This window comes from Bufo bufo, chromosome 2, assembly GCF_905171765.1.
Source record: "Bufo bufo chromosome 2, aBufBuf1.1, whole genome shotgun sequence".
Lineage (NCBI taxonomy): Eukaryota > Metazoa > Chordata > Amphibia > Anura > Bufonidae > Bufo > Bufo bufo.
The window spans coordinates 450,316,788-450,336,397 of NC_053390.1; the positions used below are offsets into that span (position 1 = coordinate 450,316,788).

The 19,610-nt window shown below is 41.8% G+C and overlaps 1 protein-coding gene and 1 long non-coding RNA gene across 2 annotated transcripts in view; one reads left to right on the forward strand and one right to left on the reverse strand.

Annotated features, from left to right (window-relative positions):
• EFNA2 (ephrin A2) overlaps positions 1-19,610 on the reverse strand; it is a 242,143-nt gene that overhangs the window by 34,280 nt on the left and 188,253 nt on the right. The window lies entirely within an intron of this gene.
• On the forward strand, positions 88-19,492 carry LOC120989447. Its single transcript, XR_005776263.1, has 3 exons — positions 88-98; positions 18,313-18,316; positions 19,342-19,492. It is a non-coding gene; the product is annotated as an uncharacterized LOC120989447 (long non-coding RNA).

Genomic DNA, 19,610 nt, shown 5'->3' on the forward strand with positions numbered 1-19,610 from the left:
AGATGAGATCCAAAGAGCTGTCACTATCAGTGAAGCAAGCCATCATTAGGCTGAGAAAACAAAACAAACCCATCAGAGAGATAGCAAAAACATTAGGCGTGGTCTAATCAACTGTTTGGAACATTCTTAAAAAGAAGGAACGCACCGGTGAGCTCAGCAACACCAAAAGACCCAGAAGAACACAGAAAACAACTGTGGTGGATGACCGAAGAATTATTTCCCTGGTAAAGAAAACACCCTTCACAACAGTTGTCCAGATCAAGAACACTCTCCAAGAGGTAGGTGTATGTGTGTCAAAGTCAACAATCAAGAGAAGACTTCACCAGAGTGAATACAGAGGGTTCACCACAAGATGTAAACCATTGGTGAGCCTCAAAAACAGGAAGGCCAGATTAGATTTTGCTAAACAACATCTAAAAAAGCCTTCACAGTTCTGGAACAACATCCTATGGACAGATGAGACCAAGATCAACTTGTACCAGAGTGATGGGAAGAGAAGAGTATGGAGAAGGAAAGGAACTGCTCATGATCCTAAGCATACCACCTCATCAGTGAAGCATAGTGGTGGTAGTGTCATGGCGTGGGCATGTATGGCTGCCAATGGAACTGGTTCTCTTGTATTTATTGATGATGTGACTGCTGACAAAAGCAGCAGGATGAATTCTGTAATGTTTCGGGCAATATTATCTGCTTATATTCAGCCAAATGCTTCAGAACTCATTGGACGGCGCTTCAAAGGGCAGATGGACAATGACCCAAAGCATACTGCAAAAGCAACCAAAGAGTTTTTTAAGGGAAAGAAGTGGAATGTTATGCAATGGCCAAGTCAATCACCTGACCTGAATCCGATTGAGAATGCATTTCACTTGCTGTAGACAAAACTGAAGGGAAAATGCCCCAAGAACAAGCAGGAACTGAAGACAGTTGCAGTAGAGGCCTGGCAGAGCATCACCAGGGATGAAACCCAGCGTCTAGTGATGTCTATGTGTTCCAGACTTCAGGCTGTAATTGACTGCAAAGGATTTGCAACCAAGTGATAAAAAGTGAAAGTTTGATGTATGATTATTATTCTGTCCCATGACTTTTGATCCCTTAACAAGTGGGAGGCACATATGCAAACTGTTGTAATTACTATACCGTTCACCTTATTTGGATGTAAATACCCACAAATTAAAGCTGACCGTCCGCCGTTAAAGTACATCTTGTTCGTTTCATTTCAAATCCATTGTGGTGGTGTATAGAGCCAAAAATGTTAGATTTGTGTCGATGTCCCAATATTTATGGACCTGAATGTGTATATATATACAGTACAGACAAAAAGTTTGGACACACCTTCTCATTCAAAGAGTTTTCTTTATTTTCATGACTATGAAAATTGTAGATTCACACTGAACGCATCAAAACTATGAATTAACATATGTGGAATTATATACATAACAAGCAAGTGTGAAACAACTGAAAATTTGTCATATTCTAGGTTCTTCAAAGTAGCCACCTTTTGCTTTGATTACTGCTTTGCACACTCTTGGCATTCTCTTGATGAGCTTCAAGAGGTAGTCCCCTGAAATGGTTTTCACTTCACAGGTGTGCCCTGTCAGGTTTAATAAGTGGGATTTCTTGCCTTATAAATGGGGTTGGGACCATTGCGTTGAGGAGAAGTCAGGAGGATACACAGCTGATAGTCCTACTGAATAGACTGTTAGAATTTGTATTATGGCAAGAAAAAAGCAGCTGAAAAATTGGAAAAACGTTGAAAGTAAGGGCTATTTGACCATGAAAGAGAGTGATGGGGTGCTGCACCAGATGACCTGGCCTCCACAGTCACCGGACCTAAACACAATCGAGATGGTTTGGGGTGAGCTGGACCGCAGAGTGAAGGCAAAAGGACCAACAAGTGCTAAGCATCTCTGGGAACTCCTTCAAGACTGTTGGAAGACCATTTCAGGGGACTACCTCTTGAGGCTCATCAAGAGAATGCCAAGAGTGTGCAAAGCAGTAATCAAAGCAAAAGGTGGCTACTTTGAAGAACCTAGAATATGACATTTTCAGTTGTTTCACACTTGTTTGTTATGTATATAATTCCACGTGTTAATTCATAGTTTTGATGCCTTCATAGTCATGAAAATAAAGACGTCATCCAAGCGCAAGCATTTGGCGTGTAGGGATTGTGACACCCCTCTAGCAGACTCCTATGAATTTAATAGATGTCCTTTTTGCCGTCCTCCTCCTCTGCACCCTGATACAGAGCTTACCATACTGGACGTAGTAGTCTGGGTAAAGGACTTTGTGGAGTCCTCAATGAACACCCTAAAGGATTCCTTGTCGTCCAGAAGATCCCATGTCTGATCTCCTCTGAGACCCACTCCTATGCAGGAGGAAGCCTACTATACCGTGGCCGTAAGGTACTCCTTTCCTGTAGGGAAGACCCAGAGGTTACTTAGATCCATCTGGTCAGGCGACCAGGATGTTGATCCTGGGGAAGCTTCAGAGTCCACCTCTGGAGGGCCAAGGGCCTTCAAAGTGGACTAGACTCTGTCTCGATTAATGAAGCTAGAATTGAAGCATCCTGAGAAAGCACAGGTCATCTCAAAGCGCTTCAAGTCCATGTTCCCGATTGTGTCATCCCAATTAGATCAGTGGGGCAAAGTTGATTTGGCAATCGCAAAATTGTCTAAGAGGACCCTTGTCCCGGCTGATGACGGCTCCAATTTACAGGACCCGATGGACAGGTGGGTAGAATGCACCTTGAGAAGATCTTACTCCACCGTTGCTGCTGCTGCATCTGTGGCTATATCCTCTATGGAGGAAGCCGTGTTCCTTCAAGGACGCCTCCGGCAGGTGCAGTCGGATATCGACTGTTGCATACCCCGTGATGACATCCTGGCGCAGTTTAAGTCCATTCTACTGTGTGACTCCAGCCCACAGCAGTTATAGTTAGCCTCTAAGGCTATGGTCCTTTCTTCAGCAGGTAGGAGGCCATTATGGCTAAAACCTTGGGTGGCAGATAATGCCTCCAAGTATAATTTATGCAGCCTCCCTTACGAGCCAGGAAGGCTTTTTGGGGCTGAACTGGACTGCATTATGGAAGGTCTTGCCGATAAAAAAGGTAAATTCCTCCCTCAAACCCCTAGGGGTAGGGGTAGGCCGGGTAGAGGGTCCAGATCCTTTTAGGGCCAATCCAGGCCTCAGCGAGGCCTTGGGTCCCAGAAGAGAGGATCATATCATTCCGGTGGGAACAAAAACAATAAGGCTGACAAGTGATGGCCCTCCCCTTCCGCCAGATCCAGTAATAAATTTGACTCCTATTCTTTCAGACCTCCCAGTCGGAGGCCGTTTAACTTTTTTCTAAATACCTGGACAGAGTTTGTCTCCTGAATATAATAAGGATAGGGTACAGGATAGAATTTCTTTCTGTTCCCCCCGAAAAATTAGTTTTGACAAAATTACTTCTCCACGAGAAACAAGCGGTGTTGGAGGAGTCTATACTGAAATACAGGCGGAAAGGGGCCTTGGAGGAAGTTCCTCCAGAAGGCATTGGGTCCGGCGTTTATTCGCCAGTGTTTCTTGTTCCCAAGGCCACAAGAGGTTAGCGCATGATCATAGATCTCCGCTACCTCAACCGATTCATAAAGAAAAGGCGGTTCCGGATGGAGTCCATCAAATCGGTAATCAGCATCCTAAGCCCTGGGGACCTGATGATTACACTGGATCTAAAGGATGCCTATCTTCACATCCCTGTGTGCCAGGCCCACAGGAAGTATCTACGAGTGGCAGTGAGTCTCAGGGGGACGGTGAAACATTTTTTGACGCGCTTCCCTTCGGCATCACAACCGCCCTCTATATCTCTATATCTTTACTAAGGTGGTAATAGCTGTAGTAGCTCCCCTCAGATTGAGAGGCCTGGAGATCATTCCATATCTGGATGATTGGCTCCTAAAAGCCCACTCGGTAGAGACTCTTCATCTTCATCTTCTGCAAGCTCAGTCCTTCCTCCAGCGTTTGGGCTGGATTATCAATTGGCAGAAGTTAGATATTTCTCCCTCCACTACCAGGAGGTTTCTATGGAGTCCCAGCTCTAGGAGAAATGTCTCTGAATCGGGAGATCTTTCATCAGATCACTCTCCGGTGGGGTCGCCCAGACACAGATCTCATGGCGACAAGATTCAATGCTAAAGTGGAAACGCTCTGTTCCCTGTATCGGGAGGACAATCCCTTGGCAGTAGACGCTCTGTCAATTCCATGGGAGTTCTGGCCTACATCTTTCCTCCCATCGCCATGATACCCAGGGTATTGATGAACATTTGGCAGGACCAAGCCTCAGTAATAGCCATGATTCCATTCTGGCCCAGGAGGTCTTGGTTTACCCTGCTCATGCAGATGAGCCGAGCGCAATATAGGAAGCTTCCCCCAATGCAGAACCTGGTGTCTCGAGGCACTCCGCTCTGCCTGGATCCATCCAGAATCAATCTGACAGCCTGGAGATTGATGAGTCCCTTCTAGAGCCTGAAGGGCTATCAGCAGCGGTCTTAAGAACTATGTCTCATTCCAGAGCTCCTGCGACAGTCAAGGCCTACGCCAGGGTAAAGCGCATTTTTCTTCTATGTTGTGCATCTCATCAAATACCATCTCAAGATCCTCCAGTATCTGCTATTCTCCAATTAATGCAGGATGGAATAGATAAGGGCCTCAGCCCTTCTACACTCAAGGTACAGATCTCAGCTCTGTCCACTGCCTTTGGCAGATCTTTACATCAAGAACCTCTGATTAAGAGGTTCCTTAAAAGAGCCGCACGTCTTAAACCTAGCACTTTAAGACCTATACCGCAGTGGGTTCTCTCAGTGGTGCTTAAAGGATTGAGTGTTCCTCCCTTTGAACCCCTGGAAGAAGTGGACTTTAAGTTTTTATCCATGAAGGTAACCTTTTTGTTGGCCGTAACTTCGGCCAAACGCATTTCAGAGCTTCAGGCTTTCTCGGCGTATGAGCCATACACTTTATTTTTACCGGACAGAGTCCTTTTACATTTCTTATCCACCTTTTTGCCTAAGGTGCCCTCTGTGCACAACATTAATCAAGTTGTGTCTTTGCCTGTGTTATGTTACTCTTCTTCCTCTCCAGAAGAAAGTTCCCTCCATATTCTGGATATGGTCAGATGTTTGAGAATCTACATTGAGAGATCCCGGGAGTTCAGAAGGTCAGAGAATCTTCTTATCCTGTTCTTTGGCAGGAATAGAGGGAAGAAGGCCTCTAAGCCTACTCTAAGTAGATGGGTCAGAGAGGCGATCAGAGAATCTATTGCTTCCCAAAATAGACCTCCTCCTGCCTTTGTCACTGCTCACTCCACCCGAGCAGTCTCTACTAGTCGGTCCGAAAGGTCTCTTATTCCTCTGGAACAGATCTGTTCCGCGGCCTCCTGGAGCTCACATTCTACCTTTGTGAATCATTATAGACTCAACCTCAGGGGTTCAGAAGACACTGCCTTAGGGCGGTCTGTTTTGAATTCCATTCAGCATTAAGTCCCTACCCTTTAGGTTAACTTCTTGCTAAGTCCCCACATGTGCTGCTGGTTAGAATGTAAGGGAAGCGTTAATTTCTTAACGATAATTTGTTTTCCCTTAGTCCTAACAGCAGCACACAAACATCCCTCCCTTTTGTTTTTTGAGAGTTTCTTGTTATAACACACTGTTGTATGGGGGGTTTGGCCTCTTATAGTGAGGTAATGGGGGCATTAATTTACTTGATTACTTGACTTCATTAAATATTCTGTCTGTCCTACAAGTTTTACTGGGGCAGATAAACCCCACATGTGCTGCTGTTAGGACTAAGCAAATTATCTTTAAGAAATTAACGCATATACATACAGTACAGACCAAAAGTTTGGACACACCTTCTCATTCAAAGAGTTTTCTTTATTTTCATGACTATGAAGGCATCAAAACTATGAATTAACACATGTGGAATTATATACATAACAAACAAGTGTGAAACAACTGAAAATATGTCCTATTCTAGGTTCTTCAAAGTAGCCACCTTTTGCTTTGATTACTGCTTTGCACACTCTTGGCATTCTCTTGATGAGCTTCAAGAGGTAGTCCCCTGAAATGGTCTTCCAACAGTCTTGAAGGAGTTCCCAGAGATGCTTAGCACTTGTTGGCCCTTTTGCCTTCACTCTGCGGTCCAGCTCACCCCAAACCATCTCGATTGGGTTCAGGTCCGGTGACTGTGGAGGCCAGGTCATCTGGCGCAGCACCCCATCACTCTCCTTCATGGTCAAATAGCCCTTACTTTCAAAGTTTTCCCAATTTTTCGGCTGACTGACTGACCTTCATTTCTTAAAGTAATGATGGCCATTCGTTTTTCTTTACTTAGCTGCTTTTTTCTTGCCATAATACAAATCCTAACAGTAGGACTATCAGCTGTGTATCCACCTGACTTCTCCTCAACGCAACTGATGGTCCCAACTCCATTTATAAGGCAAGAAATCCCACTTATTAAACCTGACAGGACACACCTGTGAAGTGAAAACCATTTCAGGGGACTACCTCTTGAAGCTCTACAAGAGAATGCCAAGAGTGTGCAAAGCAGTAATCAAAGCAAAAGGTGGCTACTTTGAAGAACCTAGAATATGACAGATTTTCAGTTTTTTCACACTTGTTTGTTATGTATATAATTCCACATGTGTTAATTCATAGTTTTGATGCCTTCAGTGTGAATCTACAATTTTCATAGTCATGAAAATAAAGAAAACTCTTTAAATGAGAAGGTGTGTCCAAACTTTTGGTCTGTACTGTACATACATATCCATATTTGTGTGTGGGGGGGACCCATGATTTCTGTGTACACCCCTGACAATAGCATTGAGTAACTTACTACTGGAGCATTTCTAGCAGTCAATTGATACTGTATTGGTGCAGGCAACCATTGTGAAATAGAAGCATTCTTGCCTGGTTCCTTTTGAATCTACCATACCACTAGCTGCCTGTACTATCTGTCACCAGCTCTATATTTTGATATTGTAGTACTTTGTGCATTGGTGTATTATTGTGTGCCTAGTTGGGCTGTATATTCAGCTATTTTGCATCAATATTTAACTGAAAGCTACTAAAATGACAATCTCCCCACAAATCATATTAAAATCAAATCTATTTTTAAATGATTATACTGTTTTTTCTTTTATTGTAAAATCTTGCCCGTTATATTTTTGTATTTAAAATGAAATTTGTGTATACCTTCACGTCCAAATGAATCTCCTTTTCAAAAAAATCTTTAGAAAAGAATTACTGCTACTCAGCAGATCCATGTTTACTGCCATGACTTTGCTGTTGTTTATCAGAATAATCTCAGGGATTTTCTACTTTGCCAAATTCTGGAAGAAAACCTTTACAAACATATCATTCTGAAAAATATAGACTTTTCTGTCATATACTGCCAAAAGACAGAGCTTTCCTGCAAGACAGCTGGATTCTAAGCAGTGATCTAAAAAAGAATTAAGAATATTATCGTAATTTTCAGCATTAGCTACATGAACAAATGACCTTGTGTGTAAGACTGCTCTGTGACGCTACCGGTTTACGTGTCCTTTAGAGACCAATCCTGCCGAGAATAAAAGAATAATCTTTTCCAGCTGCAAAATTTGAATATGTAGGCTGTTTTATTTAACAGATCATTTTAATCGATCAGTGGTTGACATGAAATAAATATGAATCCTGCTATTGTGGTTCTTTGAAGATTGTTCTCGGTTTTCCAATGTTCCCTTCACCATACGTTCTATAATAGGCTCCAGAAGAAAACATTTAGTAGGATGCCACACGAGAACTGCATCCAAAAATGACTTCCTTGGCCTATAATTTTAGCCATGCACTATATGTCTATGAGGTTTATTCAGTGACTAAACGAGGTGTTGCTCGAACCCTTTCATGTCTTCTAAATACATTTCTACCAAGCAGGCCTAATTTCTGATGTTCCGCCTGACTTGAATCCTAACTGGTCTAAGCAGCAATATGGATCTCCGCTGCGCTCACCATATCATTTTAACATCATTAAAAGAAGTACATTAATCTAGGGTAAGGTGCATTTGTAAATTACATCTACCAAAATATATTAGAAGCATAAGCTGTGAAATAAACTGAATTAGAGGAAAATAAACACTTTACAAAAAAAAAAAATGAATATGGAAGCTATGTATCGCAGCACATTGCTTACTTACTGAATTACCCATGCAAATGAGAATCCATTGCCACATGTTGAAATATGTACACATTTTCACCCCTGTGCCGGACAAGTGGAAGAGGTTTTACAAAAAACAGGTGTGGTTTAGCAGAAAGGGGCATGGCTTAGAATGTGATGTCATGTGCCAAATTGCACTAGAACTATAGTGCAACATTTTGCTGTCTATCTAGTAATAGGTGGTATAAACTTAAAGAGATATTCCCATCTGGGACATTTATAGCATATCAACAGGATACTCTATAAATGTCCGATAAGTACTAGTCCCACCTCTGGGATCCATTCTTTCAAGAACAGGGCTCCAAAGTGAATAGAGAGCAAGCTGTGCATATTTTTCCACCCTCTATGTACTGCTATGGGATTTCCGAAGTAACCGAGAGTGCTCATTCGGTTATTTTCAGAAATCCCATACTAGGGAATAGTAAAGACATCCCCCCTGCATGGTGTGCTCTCCATTCACAACCTGGCCCTGTTCTTAAAGGGTTTCTGTCACCCCACTAAAGTGATTTTTTTTTTTTTGGGCTAGTTAAATTAGTTATATAGCGATATATTAAAATATAATAGTGTTCCTTACTTTGATCCAGCAGTTTAGTCAAAAAACGAAGTTTTATCATATGCAAATTCGGTCTCTACCAGCAAGTAGGGCGTCTACTTGCTGGTAGCTGCTGCAGAAATCCGCCCCCTCCTCTTGTTGATTGACAGGGCCAGCCGGGATCTCCTCCTCCGGCCAGCACTGTCGGCATTTCAAAAATCGCGCGCCCGTGTTGAATCTGCGCAGGCGCTCTGAGATGAGGAGGCTCGTCTCCTCAGAACTCCCTCAGTGCGCCTGCGCCGATGACGTCTTCTATTTCGATGATGTCATCGGCGCAGGCGCACTGAGGGAGCTCTGAGGAGACGAGCCTCCTCATCTCAGAGCGCCTGCGCAGATTCAACACGGGCGCGCGATTTTTGAAATGCCGACAAGGCTGGCTGGAGGAGGAGATCCCGGCTGGCCCTGTCAATCAACAAGAGGAGGGGGCGGATTTCTGCAGCAGCTACCAGCAAGTAGACCCCCTACTTGCTGGTAGAGACCGAATTTGCATATGATAAAACTTCGTTTTTTGACTAAACTGCTGGATCAAAGTAAGGAACACTATTATATTTTAATATATCGCTATATAACTAATTTAACTAGCCCAAAAAAAATAAATCACTTTAGTGGGGTGACAGAAACCCTTTAAGATAAGGGCAGGTTCCATAGGTGGAACCCGCACCTATCAGACATTATGGGATATCTTATCGATATGCCATAAATGTCCCAGATAGAAGAATCTTTTTTAGAGCAGATAGTCTAATGATGTGCAGAGATTTATCCACCATCAGCCACTGTGATAAATCTATAGCCTTTCTAGTCTAGGTCTACAGTGTCTACACTTTTTTAGTAAATCAGTCCCATTGAGTCTATACTGCTCATTCAGTGAAAGAAGAGCGCGTATTTACATGCAGTGATAAGTGACTGTATAAGGATGAGTGATCACTATAGCAATCCCTTGTCCTCATACAGAATCATAAGCCATGATCAGTGGTGCATGCACAAGTGACAGGACAAGTGATCGTGAATGACCGTTCGCAGGGATTGTCGTTCCCGATAATCTGGACGGTTATTGGTACGCCTAAATGCACCTTTAGCATGTGTAAAAAAGAAAAAACCTAGGCCAACTCATATCTTACATAGAGGTATATTTCTTTTTTGAGGTCTTAATCCACAATTCAATTAAAAGGATTGTCTCACCTATGATCTGGTAAGCTTAACTGAAGCCATACATTGATTTATAGATTTTCATAGTACAGTTGATGTGACATTTTTTCCACTTTGTTCTGGTTTCATTTGCATTCAAAATATAATTTTTCAATAGATTTGGGAGAAATCTGCTGCCATTTCAATCTATATATGGGAATATACACTCACCTAAAGAATTATTAGGAACACCTGTTCTATTTCTCATTAATGCAATTATCTAGTCAACCAATCACATGGCAGTTGCTTCAATGCATTTAGGGGGGTGGTCCTGGTCAAGACAATCTCCTGAACTCCAAACTGAATGTCAGAATGGGAAAGAAAGGTGATTTAAGCAATTTTGAGCGTGGCATGGTTGTTGGTGCCAGACGGGCCGGTCTGAGTATTTCACAATCTGCTCAGTTACTGGGATTTTCACGCACAACCATTTCTAGGGTTTACAAAGAATGGTGTGAAAAGGGAAAAACATCCAGTATGCGGAAGTCCTGTGGGCAAAAATGCCTTGTGGATGCTAGAGGTCAGAGGAGAATGGGCCGACTGATTCAAGCTGATAGAAGAGCAACGTTGACTGAAATAACCACTCGTTACAACCGAGGTATGCAGCAAAGCATTTGTGAAGCCACAACATACACAACCTTGAGGCGGATGGGCTACAACAGCAGAAGACCCCACCGGGTACCACTCATCTCCACTACAAATAGGAAAAAGAGGCTACAATTTGCACGAGCTCACCAAAATTGGACTGTTGAAGACTGGAAAAATGTTGCCTGGTCTGATGAGTCTCGATTTCTGTTGAGACATTCAAATGGTAGAGTCCGAATTTGGCGTAAACAGAATGAGAACATGTATCCATCCTCTGATGGCTACTTCCAGCAGGATAATGCACCATGTCACAAAGCTCGAATCATTTCAAATTGGTTTCTTGAACATGACAATGAGTTCACTGTACTAAAATGGCCCCCACAGTCACCAGATCTCAACCTAATAGAGCATCTTTGGGATGTGGTGGAACAGGAGCTTCGTGCCCTGGATGTGCATCCCTCAAATCTCCATCAACTGCAAGATGCTATCCTATCAATATGGGCCAAGATTTCTAAAGAATGCTATCAGCACCTTGTTGAATCAATGCCACGTAGAATTAAGGCAGTTCTGAAGGCAAAAGGGGGTCCAACACCGTATTAGTATGGTGTTCCTAATAATTCTTTAGGTGGGTGTAGTATAACTGATAGATATTAATGGTGCTAAAAAAAAAAAATACACTATATTTGCCTCCCTCTAAAAGCTTTCTATACAGCAATTTGGACAAAACACCCTAGAAAAGCACCAGGAAAATGTCAAATGTGAATATGGCATTACAATGCACCTTTTCTGTTTTGTTTTTAGAACAAAGTAAAAAAAAAAAAGGCTATCTAAAACCAAGAACTGTAATGAGGCAGCAAACATTTTGGCCCTGATTTATCATGCCTCCTCCAGCAATCCATGCGCCAGTCTGAAATCTACAGCAGCTTGGTGCTGCCATAGATTTCAACCATTATTTATGACAGTTCCTGGTGTAAATAATGATGACTGTGCTATGGCTAATGGCGCTGCCCAGACCCCTCCCTTGCCATGCTCTCTTTTCAGAAACTGAAAGGGCAGTGGAAAAATGCCAGTTGCGACTTCAAAACTTAACCTTTTTAACACCACAAAAAGGCCAAGTTGGAATGATAGAAAGGGCCACTGAAAAATGTAAAATGTATAGTATACAGTAGGTCATTTACAAACGGGATCCTAAGGGTACATCCACACGGAAAGAATTTCCCCGCAAAAGGTGGATTCTGAGGTAGAAATTGGCAGCATGAATGGACATGCTATGGTTTTCTTGCACAGTGTGTGAATGAAAATGAGTAAAATCGCATCTAATATTCTGCTACTGTAAGCCAGAGGACCCATGACAGTCACGTTCTCCAAGTCATGATGCATTTTTAAAAATTGTTGTACCACCAAATTTATGATGTGCACTATGCAGGCAGCATGTGTTATATTCCCCAAAATGCAGTGCACAAAAGATATTCTTACTGTTAGGGCTCATGCACATGACCGTGCCGTTTTTTGTGGTCCGCAAGAATAGGACATGTCTCATAATTTTTGCAGGTTCACCGAATGGAGCAACGGATGCGGACAGCACATGGAGTGCTGTCCGCATCTTTTGCGGACCCATTGAAATGAATGGTTCTGTATACGGACCGTATACGGAATGCAAAAACGGCCCGTATACGGAACACAAAAAACGTTTGTGTGAACGAGCCCTTAGGCCTCATGCACACGGCCGTTGCCTGGCTATGGCCGTATTGCGGCAGGTCCGCAATACACGGGCACCGGCCATGTTCACCCCACATCATGGATGCGGACCCATTCACTTGAATGGGTCCACAATCCGGGAGATGCAGTGTGGTGCAGAATGGAAGCACGGATCAGAACCCCTACGGAGTGCATCCGTGGTTTTTAAGTCCGTGCCTCCGCATCGCAAAAAATTAGAACATGTTCTATTTTTTTTACGGTGCAGACGGATCATGGACCCATTCAAGTTGAATGGGTCTCGATCCATCCCTGCCACCGCACAGATGTTGCCCATGCATTGGGGACCGCAAATTGTGGTCCCCAATGCACGGAACGGCCGTGTGCGTGAGGACTTATATTCATGTTTTTCCAACTGCAATTACGGAACAGAAAATCCACAGTGTATCTGCTACATGTGACCCCAGTCTGATACTACTCACAGATCATAGATTTACAAAATGATATAGTAAGGTTTAAAAAGATTGGTTTATCTACTTTACGTTTTCTGCAGTGTTGATTCAGAGAAACAAAAGAAACAATCTCTGGGAGAGAAGCCAAATATACTTATGTTAAGGTGTAAATGCTTCCATAATACAGACATGGCAATCATAGTAAATCTCTAGATTAACTCTCCATCTGAATGCGATCTAGTATAGATACTTTGTAATATAGAAAGCATGACCAACACTCCCTTTAAAATCAATCCCATAGGCCCCTTTCACACGGGCGAGAATTCAACGCGGGTGCAATGAGTGAGATGAATGCATTGCACCCGCACTGAATCTGGACCCATTCATTTCAATGGGGCTGTGCAGATGAACGGTGATTTTCAAGCATCACTTGTGCGTTGCGTGAAAATCGCAGCATATTCTATATTCTGCGTTTTTCACGAAACTCAGGCCCCATAGAAATTAATGGGGCTGCGTGAAAATTGCAAACATCCGCAAGCATCCACATGGTTGCTAGGAGATGATAGGGATGAGCAACTCCGGACCCCATTAAAGTCTATTCACTCTATTATTTTCCCTTATAACATTATATTCTTAATACAGAATGATTAATAATATGTGCCTTGAGAGGTTAAAAAAGAAAAAAATTAACTCACCTCATCCACTTGATCGTGCATCGTCTTCTTTCTTCTTCTTTCAGGAACCTGCAAAAGGACCTTCTGAATGAAGAGAGAATGAATATCATCATTCAGCAGGACCTGCGCTGACGTCACCACGCTCACCATGTGGTGGGCGCGATTACGTCATCAAAGGTCCTTTTGCAGGTCCTGAAAGAAGAAGAAAGAAGTGGATGTTCACTAAACCACCACATGCACAAAATCACGAAAAAATTGCTTGGACATTCAGACCTTTTTTAGGTCATGAAAGGGTTAAACAGGCTGTTTGTACACCCCCCCCCCAACTGGTTACCTCCCCTCTGTACCCTTACTGAAGGCTAATAGCAATTAATTCATAACTACTAGTAGAAATAATAAAGGATTGGCACAATATACAGTTCCAGAATTGTTGTTACATGGGGATTGGATAAAGCTATTAAAAAAGGCATGTCAGGAGTGGTGAAAGGTCCTCTTTATATACGGTAGGTGAGCATTTTTTGTCTTTATGGTTTCTTTTTAAAAATGCTGCATTTTGCAAGTGTGTTTGTCCACCAGAGTTTTCTTTCTGGTCTTTTCCTCCTATAGAGAGGGAGATGGCAAAATGCCTGAAAAAAACCCCAGATCAACAGCATGCTCCACTTTTGAAAGTAAGCCAGAAAGACCAAAATGCCACCTCAAAATGCCTCAAAAAGCACCAAAAACACCACTAAATCACCCTATGGTCCAGTTCACACATAGGTTTTCCATGGCTTTTTTGTGTACTTTTGTGGCAAAAGTGGCAACTATATAGGCTAGCTTAAAGTCGGAAATATGGAATACATTTTTGTTAATTAGGTGACTTTTTGGGTCTCTGGCGTTATTTTATTTTTTTAAATACAGCATGTTAATGGCATTTTTGGCATTTTGTCTGTAAGTTTGACATTTCTTTCTTCATAGGGGATATGAAAAGCTTTCTATGGCGTCTTTTTGGTGAATTTGTGTGTGAAGAGACCTCTACAAATTGCCTGTGGTCAAATAGACTATTAGGCCAAAAATCCCCACAAAAGCTTCAATAACACTGCACCATTTAGACTTTTTGAATGCATTATTTTACAAGAAAAACACACACCAAAAACTGTGTGACAGCAGCCAGGGTTAATATTGGGTAATGGGTTTGATTTGTACTTTTACACAATCCATTATGGTCATTTGGGAAACATCAACTCCAACAATGTATTATTAGGAAAAGCTAGGGTGGGCATCATGAACACTGACACAAATATAAGACCTATGATGACTTACTATGAATAGAAGTGCCTACCAATGTACTGTATAACTCAAATGCTAACTGGAAAGTTATATACAGAATAAAATTTTAAGAACAAACCAGGTGATATTACAGGTGGAGTTGCTGAACCTTATGAAGAAGACGTCTACTGAAAATATTAACAACTTGACTGATGACCAAATCTCTCTCTTTACTGTGCTGTACTAGAGAACACTATTGAACACTATAGCCCAGCTGTTCTGAAACTACAACTTCCAGAATGCTTAATTTACCTCCATAGAGGTTACAAGAACAGTCAAGCAAATGTGCATGCTTGGAGTTGTAGTTTCATAACAGCAGGAGTGCCAAAGGCTGCTGACCCCTGATCCCTACCATTTGTCAAACTAAAGGTTTCCAAAGACTGCCAAGTAACAGGAAAACTATGATCAAACCTAATAAAAAAATATTATGTAAATGGAACGTGTAGTATATTGGATAGTATATTGAATAAATAATCAAATTGTATAGTAAATGCAGATTCCACAAACTGTGAAATCATTTCGTATAATTAGAGCATATGACAGTCAAGGGATGGGTCCATTGTTTGTTAAGGTCCAGGAGCTTAAAGAGTCACTGTACTTTCACACAATTTCATTTCATTTAATAGAGAACTTTGTTACTAGCAAATTTCTAAATCAATTCATTTAAAACAATATGTCTGCATCCAATTGAAAAAAGCTGTAAAGTCATTGCCACTAGGGGTCTCACTTCCACTTAAGTTGCAGACCACTGCCTGTTGTCAGGCAAGATCTGTCCCTGGTAACAGAGAGTGCTAGCTCAGATCATGAGACTTCTGAGGATCAAAGGAGCATCCTGCCTTTCTGTAAGTGTGGTTTATCCCTCCTTATCTGCTCTGTGAGCTCCAGAGCTGAAAACAAACATGGTGGGAAGTAAGGGTAAGGTCTCTTTCACACAACCGTTTTTTTTTTCCGTTTATGGGCCGTTTTTTGCATATGGTTCGTATACAGAACCATTCATTTCAATGGTTCCGCAAAAAAAAACGGAATGTACTCCGTATGCATTCCATTTCCATATTTCCGTTTTTTCCGTTCTGTTCAAAGATAGAACATGTTCTATTATTGCGCGCAAATCACATTCCGTGGCTCCATTCAAGTCAATGGATCCGCAAAAAAAACAGAACACATACATAAATGCATCCGTATGTCTTGAGTATCTGTTATGTTTTTGCGGAACCATCTATTGAAATTTTATGCCCAGCCCAATTTTTTCTATGTAATTACTGTATACTGTATATGCCATATGGAAAAAAGGAACGGAAAAACAAAACGGAAACACAACGGAAACAGAAAATGGAACAACGGATCCGTGAAAAATGGACCGCAAAACACTGAAAAAGCCATATGGTCGTGTGAAAGAGGCCTAAGGATGTCACAGTAGTACAATGCTGGCAAAAGGGAGACACTCCCTGCTTCTGAGTGAAATGCATCGAGCGGTGCAGCTGAAACAGAGAATAATATGGCTGAAAAAACATTAGGGAACTCCAAACATAACTGTTCCTTCACAGTTATGATTGTTCAAAGAAGCACAGCCATTATGCAAACATTTTTTTTTTTAAGTTATGAACTTGGTTTATGCAATTTGCCCCATCGTGAAAAATCTGCACTTTTTGCATTTTTAGTGGCTTTCATTTGTACTTGCATTTTTTGGTATTCTTTTTGCAAAAAAGGTCAGCTCCAAATGTTAGCTGAAAGTCTATAGGAAATACTGTATTGAAACTCAGAACACATAAGTGTCTTTTTACTTGTGGTTTTTTTTATAATTAGGTGCCTTTTTGGGGATTTATGGTGTTTATTTTTTAAACCCATTATGGGGCTATAGCTTTTTCTGGCAGTTTTCAAAGCAGTTTTTTGAACCAAACCCAGAAGTTTGTTGAAAGGGAATGAGAACTATGAAGGAAAAAATTTAAGTGCCTGCGCATAATGCAGATTTATGTGCAGAAAAGCTGAATGAAATCCACACAAAAAATGCACATAAATCTGCATTATTTATCACGATTTTGGGGCATTTTTTGTGCGGTTGTAAAGCGTTTTTTTAATGTGGATTTCTCAAAACTCACCCATTCATTGAAAAGGGTGAAACCTGCACAGGAAAATCACAAAAACCGACATACTGCAGATTTCAAAATCCGCACAGCTAATTTTCCGCACCTAAGAATAAAGCAAAGTATGCACGAGATTTATCTAATCTTATACATTTTACAGGTACTGTATTACACTGCAATTTTTCCATAAGAAAATCCACATATAATCTGCATTTTGTGCAGGCACCCTTATACTTCACATTTGGATTTGGCTCAAAAAATCTATTAAATACTGTCAGAAAAATTGTGTGTATGACCTAAGTGTGCTGCTGCTCTACCTTTTGTTTTGGGTTTTTTTTTGGTTTGTAATGCCACCTGCACATGTTGTGGAATATGTGCGTTTTTTTCCATGTTGATTCCCATGCAGAAAAAACTACAGCATATTACAGTATCAGCAAAGTGTATGAGATTGCACAAGTCTCATGTACAGTCGTGGCCAAAAGTTTTGAGAATTACATAAATATTGGAAATTGGAAAAGTTGCTGTTTAAGTTTTTATAATAGCAATTTGCATATACTCCAGAATGTTATGAAGAGTGATCAGATGAATTGCATAGTCCTTCTTTGCCATGAAAATTAACTTAACCCCAAAAAAACCTTTCCACTGCACTTCATTGCTGTCATTAAAGGACCTGCTGAGATCATTTCAGTAATCGTCTTGTTAACTCAGGTGAGAATGTTGACGAGCACAAGGCTGGAGATCATTATGTCAGGCTGATTGGGTTAAAATGGCAGACTTGACATTTTAAAAGGAGGGTGATACTTGAAATCATTGTTCTTCCATTGTTAACCATGGTGACCTGCAAAGAAACGCGTGCAGCCATCATTGCATTGCATAAAAAGGGCTTCACAGGCAAGGATATTGTGGCTACTAAGATTGCACCTCAATCAACAATTTATAGGATCATCAAGAACTTCAAGGAAAGAGGTTCAATTCTTGTTAAGAAGGCTTCAGGGCGTCCAAGAAAGTCCAGCAAATGCCAGGATCGTCTCCTAGAGAGGATTTAGCTGCGGGATCGGAGTGCCACCAGTGCAGAGCTTGCTCAGGAATGGCAGCAGGCAGGTGTGAGCGCATCTGCACGCACAGTGAGGCGAAGACTTTTGGAAGATGGCCTGGTGTCAAGAAGGGCAGAAAAGAAGCCACTTCTCTCCAAAAAAAACATCAGGGACAGATTGATCTTCTGCAGAAAGTATGGTGAATGGACTGCTGAGGACTGGGGCAAAGTCATATTCTCCGATGAAGACTCTTTCCTATTGTTTGGGGTATCTGGAAAAAGGCTTGTCCAGAGAAGAAAAGGTGAGCGCTACCATCAGTCCTGTGTCATGCCAACAGTAAAGCATCCTGAGACCATTCATGTTTGGGGTTGCTTCTCATCCAAGGGAGTGGGCTCACTCACAATTTTGGCCAAAAACACAGCCATGAATAAAGAATGGTACCAAAACACCCTCCAACAGCAACTTCTTCCAACAATCCAACAACAGTTTGGTGAAGAACAATGCATTTTCCAGCACGATGGAGCACCGTGCCATAAGGCAAAAGTGATAACTAAGTGGCTCGGGGACCAAAACGTTGACATTTTGGGTCCATGGCCTGGAAACTCCCCAGATCTTAATCCCATTGAGAATTTGTGGTCAATCCTCAAGAGGCGGGTGGACAAACAAAAACCCACTAATTCTGACAAACTCCAAGAAGTGATTATGAAAGAATGGGTTGCTATCAGTCAGGAATTGGCCCAGAAGTTGATTGAGAGCATGCCCAGTCAAATTGCAGAGGTCCTGAAAAGAAGGGCCAACACTGCAAATACTGACTCTTTGCATAAATGTCATGTAATTGTCGATAAAAAGCCTTTGAAACGTATGAAGTGCGTGTAATTATATTTCACTACATCACAGAAACAACTGAAACAAAGATCTAAAAGCAGTTTAGCAGCAAACTTTGTGAAAACTAATATTTGTGTCATTCTCAAAACTTTTGGCCACGACTGTACACTGTAGATTTTTTTTCTGGGTGGAAATAGCATTGTGGATTTCAAAATCTGCAGCATGTCAATTATGTTTGGTTTTAGATGTGATTTCACCCTTTTCAATGGAAGGCTGAGATCTGTGCATCAAATTTGCACCAAAAAACAGTAGTAGACATTCTGGATTTTGGTGTGGACATGCTGTAGAAACGCACATAAATCTGCATGGAAATTCGTGCAGATCTTATGTGCGTTCACCTGCCACAGTGTGCAGGTGTCCTAAAGCCTCATTCATGTCCGTGTCCGTGCTCAAATCCGTGAGCAGGTGGTCAGTGATGCATTCGTGAAGCTGTCCGTGAAGGATCTGTGTTGGGTCTGTGTGTCAGTTTTTTGTTGTCCGTGTTGCAATCGTGGTTTTGACAAACCCATAGACCATAGACTATGGGCGTGATGGATCCGTGAACACGGACAAAATAGAGCATGCATCCGTGCTAAAAACACAAATCCACGGACCGTGCTAAAACACTGATGTGTGAATACACAAATTAAGGGCTTGCTCACACGACCATGCCGTGTTTTACGGTCTGCAAATTGCAGATATGCAAAACATGGATGCCGCCTGTGTGCCTTCCGCAATTTGTGGAATGGAACAGGAGGCCTATTATAGAGATGCCTATTCTTGTCCTCAAAACGGACAAGAATAGGACATGTCTCATAATTTTTGCTGGGTCACGGAACGGAGCAACGGATGCGGACAGCACATGGAGTGCTGTCCACATGTTTTGCAGACCTATTGAAATTAATGGTTCCGTATACGGA